Below are 6,000 nucleotides of genomic sequence, written 5' to 3' on the forward strand. Positions count from 1 at the left end.
TAAAATCCTTAAAACAAGGGAAAGCAGTTTATACACTGAACGTTGTCTTAGATATGAAGAAACATGTTGAAATTAAAAAAGTTATTTGCCTTTTGAACAAACTGCCTGCAATGAGTAATTCCTTTGCAAGTCTAATAAGGAGATAAGGAAACAGGCATTCAAAAAAGAAATGACTGCTTTATAGATGGGAAACAAACTTCAGAAAATCTAGCTGTCTTACAAAATAGTTGCTTTACCTGAAAGTTCCTTATAAAAAAATCAATGTTAAATATCACAGCTGCTAATAACATCAGGAGTTAAAGCTAATGAAGTGAAAATACTAAATCCTGAAAATGCTTTTTCTCAAAGTAAGCTAATGAAGGATATGTTTCATGAAAGAACATCTACGTTCTTGACTCCTTTGAATAGTAACAGTTTTGGTGAAAATATTGGAACTAACAACAATCAAGTCAAAATGTTTCAATAAATTCAAGATGCTATTCCACAAAAGAAAGCTGCCATGCTTTGCAGGCCATATTAGAGCTTAGTCCAATCTTCCTGGTCCTTTAGCTGAGGATAATGCAATGGCTGAGCATTATCCCAAGTGGAAATGGCTCAAAAGTCACATGATCTTCGTCAAAATAGCAAAAGTTTAAGATGGAAAGATCCCTGCTCGGGATTATGGAAAGGTCGCGATCCTGTGTTAATATGGGGTTGAGGACATGTTTGTTTTTTCACAAGAGGAGAATGAAGCTTGGTGGTTACCGGAGCGTGAAACTAAGGAAGGTCAGCTCCAATGACATTTCCTATAAAGGAACCAGAATGAAAGTGGCTCAATAAGTGTTTCTGAGGTTTTGTCACTGGTTTAATGTAAACAGTGAGGAAATAAGAGTTCGGAGCTGTGCCGCTTTTGGCTTTACTAGCTTCTTTAGAAAAATACTTTATATCATCTAATAGCTGTGCAGTATTTGGCGAAGAGCTTTATAGCAGCTAAATATGGTAATTTCACCCTCAGCGTGAAGTGAAGTTTTTTGGTAGAGCAAACCAAAAGTACTGCTGTAATAGGAACGTTTGTCTGAATTGAAGTACTTAGGGGAGCTATTATGAATTTGGGTGAAGGGACAGCCTCTAGTTAAAAACCGTTTACTGCTGACAGTACATCTATGCCAGTTCGGAAAGGCCAAGAGAACTCGGCAACTTTGGGGTGTGGCTTCGTCCCGAGAATGTTATAATCCCCTAGCAACAAGTATCACAACTCTATAATGACAACACTCACTAAATCCCAGTGCTTTATAACAAAGCTGACTATAAACTCTAAACTTTAGAAATGATGTACGTACTTTCTGTCTAGTTAAGAGAATCTTTCTAATAGAGATAGTGATAATGATTAAGAGTAAGAAGTAGAAAAAGATGAAAATAAGATATGTGAGTTTGTAAAAATTCTGTCTTGTTAGATCTATGTTAAGAAATCTTTAGGTGTTTGCTAGGTTAGATATATGCTAATAGTAGCCCTATATAAGTTTGTAAAATAGATCTATAGAGTTCCTTTAACAATATAAGCTTGCAAGAAGTATCTAAGGTAGTCTTAAAACATGTAGTAATAAGCTTGTAAGATGCTAGTTGTAAATGTAAGTTTAAATAAGAATAAGATGGAATGAATAATAAGAAATATATTTGCTAAAGTAGTTCTATAGTTTAAGGAGTATAAATAAGTAGATGTTAATATGTTATATGTGAGTTTGTTAAAATGTGTAAATGTTGAATGTGAGTCTAAATGCTTTGCAAGGCAAAATATGTTATATGTGAGTTTGTGAAAAAGTGTAAATGTTAAGTGTGAGTCTATTAATGTATATGGTGAAAACACTTGAGACACAGGAGATAGTGTCCTAGTAGACTGCAAAGTAGGCAGTCTGAATGGTTTCAAAAGCTCCAGAAGCCGCTAAGAAGCTAAGAATGGCAGACGCCAGAACCAGCACAACAAGGCATCTGCAGCTGAGATCCATGGAAAATCGACGAAACACAGAAAAATCTGAGCTAACATCAAAAACGGTGTGGTTTAGAATACTACTGTACCTAAAAAGGTCACTGGCTTGAGAATAAAAGTTCAGAGACACTTATTTGAACAAAAATTGTTAACTGCAAAAAGCTTTGGTTGGAAAATGTCTCTTCATATTTGGAAGTGAAAGCCTGATACCAGAATTTATTTCTTGTTTAAACTTTTTGAACTTAAAATGAGATAAAATTACAAAAAGATTTTGGTTATGGATTTCTCATATTTGGAAGGATAGTACCAGAATTTATCATTTGAATTTTAAGACTTAAGAAATGAAATAAACAATAGAGATTTCATTTCAATGGGACAATTTTGAGTAATGACCTAGGAACGGTTTTCTGGAATTGGGTTAAATGAAGATATTTATTTCTACCTAGAATCAAGATGAAGTTTTGTGTATGCATATATGCTTTATTAACTGGTGATTCATGAATTGTTTTGTGGAACTGTTTATGTAAAAATGGAATTACTTGTGGAACTGGTTTTGTGTTACAAATGGAACTGTTTAAACAGAAATGTTTGGGTTTTCCAACTAGGCTTGAGATTTTGTTTAAAATTATAAAGAAAAGGGAGAGTTAATATTCCTTAGTCTATTTAATTTAAATTGTTGTTTGAGTGGATTAATGTCATGTTAGTAAGAAATGCAAATGGGGTATATTAAGAGACTACTTTTAAAGTGTGTAAAGAGTTTTATTAAGAAACTGCTTTTGGATGTTTTGCTAAAAGTTTTCAAAGTGTTAATGGTTAGATTGAAAACATTGCTTTTCAATATGGGTTTGTAGGAACTGTATAAATTTGGGTTCCCCTAACTAGATTTGAGATTTTGTTTAAAAAATTATAAAGAAAAGGAGGAGCTATGAGATTGAATTATGTTCCCAGAAACCTATTGATATTAATGCACCCTGGTTTTGTGGAGTTAAGGAAATATTTAAGTTTGATGTGAATACACTGAAATTTTTCCTATGTTCTGTTAGCAAGAAAATTCAAATGATTGAGTTAAAGTTGTAAGACGGAGAAAATTGTTAACTATATATAGCACCATATATGCTAATTCAAATGGTTCTGTTAAGAGTTTGCTTTGAGTTGAAAGATTGAGAGAATTGTGACTATGTATAGCAATATTTATGTTAACCTGTTAATGGTAATGATGAAGCTAAGGGATTAAGTTTGTAGTTGCCTTAAGAGTTTTTGGTTTTGAAAGGGCTTGAGGCATCTAAGACTGCTATAGTTACCTTGGACCTAATTCAAAAGAGAAATGCCATCTTTATCATCCTCTACTTCCATACTGGGAGGTGTAACAGCTTTGGAGATTGCTGTGTAAACCATCAATAGTTTTTTTTTTTATATATATTAAGAAGGGGGAACCTGTGGGAGCGTGTTCTTGGGTTCCTCATGGCTTTACCCAACAGGTCCACATGGAGGATGATTAGGACCATGGGCCTGAGTGCAGGTGTCTGAGATGGTCTGCACTTGGCTGTACTGAGGCAGGAGGTCTTTTATTCCACCTCTTGGCATCTCTATAAAAACCCTGGGGCAGAGACAGTAGGGGCCCATTGGAATAGGTTCCAGGCCCTCTTGAGGTTATCCTTTATTTTCTATCTGTTTATAAATCCTTCTATCTAATATTTCCTGCTGCTCGCACTCAAGAAAACTCTGGGGAGCTGTGGGGTTGATGGGTAAACGCCCCACAGAGATCTTTCCATTTTCTGACATCTTCTTCAATTTATTTTTTTCAGGGACTTAAGGTTCTTGTCATATAAGTCCTTCACTTGCTTAGTTAGATTTACCCCAAGGTATTTTATATCATTTGTGGATATTGTAAAGGGTGATGTATCTCTGATTTCCTTCTCATCCTGTTTGTCAATAGTATATAGGAGGGGTACTGATTTTTTTTTAGTTGATCTTGTATCCTGCTGTGTTGCTGAAGGTGTGTATAAGATGTATGAGTTCCTTGGTTGAATTGTTGGGGTCACTCATGTATACTATCATGTCATCTGCAAACAGCGAAAGCTTGACTTTTTCCTTTCCAATTTGTATCCCCTTAATCTCCTTATGTTGTCTTACTGCTCTGGCTAGAACTTCAAGTACTATATTGAATAAGTATGGGGAGAGCAGACAGCCTTGCCTTGTTCCTGATTTTAGTGGAATCGCTTTGAATGTCTTTCCATTTAATTTGATGTTGTCTGTTGGTTTGCTGTAATTGCCTTTATTATGTTTAGGTATGCTCCCTGTATTCTTGACCTCTCCAAGACCTTTATCATGAAGGGATGTTGGATTTTGTCAAATACCTTTTCAGCATCTAGTGAGATGATCATGTGGTTTTGTTTTCTTTGAGTGAGTTTGTATGGTGTATTACATTGAAGGACTTTCATATGTTGAACCACCCTTGCATCCCTGGGATGAAGCCTACTTGATTATGGTGGATAATTGTTTTGATGTGTTCTTGGAGTCTGTTTGCCAGTATTTTCTTGAGTATTTTTGCATCAATGTTCATGAGAAAGATTGGTCTGTAGTTCTCTTTCTTTGTTGCATCTTTGTTTGGTTTAGGAATGGGGTAATTGTAGCCTCATAGAAGGAGTTTGGTAATGTTTTTTCTATTTCTATTGTGTGGAACAATTTAAAGAGTATTGGTATTAAGTCTTCTTTAAAGATCTGGTAGAATTCTGCGCTGAAACCATCTGGTTCTGGGCTTTTATTGGTTGGGATACTTTTAATGACTGATTCTATTTCCTTAGGGGTTATTGGACTATTTAAATAGTTTATCTGGTCTTGATTTAACTTAGGTATGTGGTACCTATCCAGAAAATTGTCCATTTCTTTTAGATTTTCCAGTTTTGTGGAGTTGAAGTTTTTGAAGTATGACCTGATGATTATCTGGATTTCCTCATTGTCTGTAGCTATGTCTCCCTTTTCATTTCTGATTTTGTTAATTTGGATGCTCTCTCTCTGCCTTTGGTTAGCTTGGTTAAGGGCTTGTCTATCTTGTTGATTTTCTCAAAGAACCAACTCTTTGTTTCATTAATTTTTTGTATTGTTCTCTTTGTTTCTATTTTATTGATTTTAGCTCTCAATTTGATAATTTCCTGTCATCTGTTCTTCCTGGGAGACGTTGCTTCTTCTTGTTCTAGAGCTTTCAGGTGTGCTGTCATGTCACTAGTATGAGATATCTCCAGCTTCTTTATGTGGGCATTTAGTGCTATGAATTTCCCTCTTAGCACTGCTTTCATAGTGTCCCATAAGTTTGGGTATGTGGTATATTCATTTTCACTGATCTCTAGGAAGTATTTAATTTCTTTCTTTATTCCTTCCTTAACCCATTGGTGATTCAGTTGAGCATTATTCAGTTTCCATGAGATTGTAGATTTTCTGTAGTTTTTGTTGTTGAAATCTAACTTTAAACCATGGTGGTCTGATAGAACACAGGAAGTTATTCCAATTGTTTCGTATTTGTTGAGATTTGCCTTGTGGCCAAGTATGTGGTAGATTTTAGAGAAAGTTCCATGAGGTGCTGAGAAGAAGGTATATTCTTTTTTGTTAGGATGGAATGTTCTGTAGATATTGATTAAGTCCATTTGAGTCATAACATCAGTTAAGTCCTTTATTTCTCTGTTAAGTTTTGATTTGGCAGATCTGTCCAGTGGTGAAAGTGGGGTGTTGAAGTCTCCCATTGTTAATGTGTGGGGCTTTATATGTGATTTAAGCTTTAGTAATGTTTCTTTTACATATGTGGGTGCCCTTGTGTTTGGGGCATAAATGTTCAGAATTGAAATTTCATCTTAGTGGATCTTTCCTGTGATGAGTATGTAATGCCCTTCTTGATCTCTTTCGATTGATTTTAGTTTGAAGTCTATTTTGCTGGATATTAGGATGGCTACACTTTCTTGCTTCTTAAGACCATTTTATTGGAAAGTCTTTTCTTAGCCTTTTATTCTTAGGTAGTGTCTATCTTTGAATTTGAGGTGTGTTTC

Source organism: Peromyscus maniculatus, chromosome 14, assembly GCF_049852395.1.
Source record: "Peromyscus maniculatus bairdii isolate BWxNUB_F1_BW_parent chromosome 14, HU_Pman_BW_mat_3.1, whole genome shotgun sequence".
NCBI classification, from domain to species: Eukaryota; Metazoa; Chordata; class Mammalia; order Rodentia; family Cricetidae; genus Peromyscus; species Peromyscus maniculatus.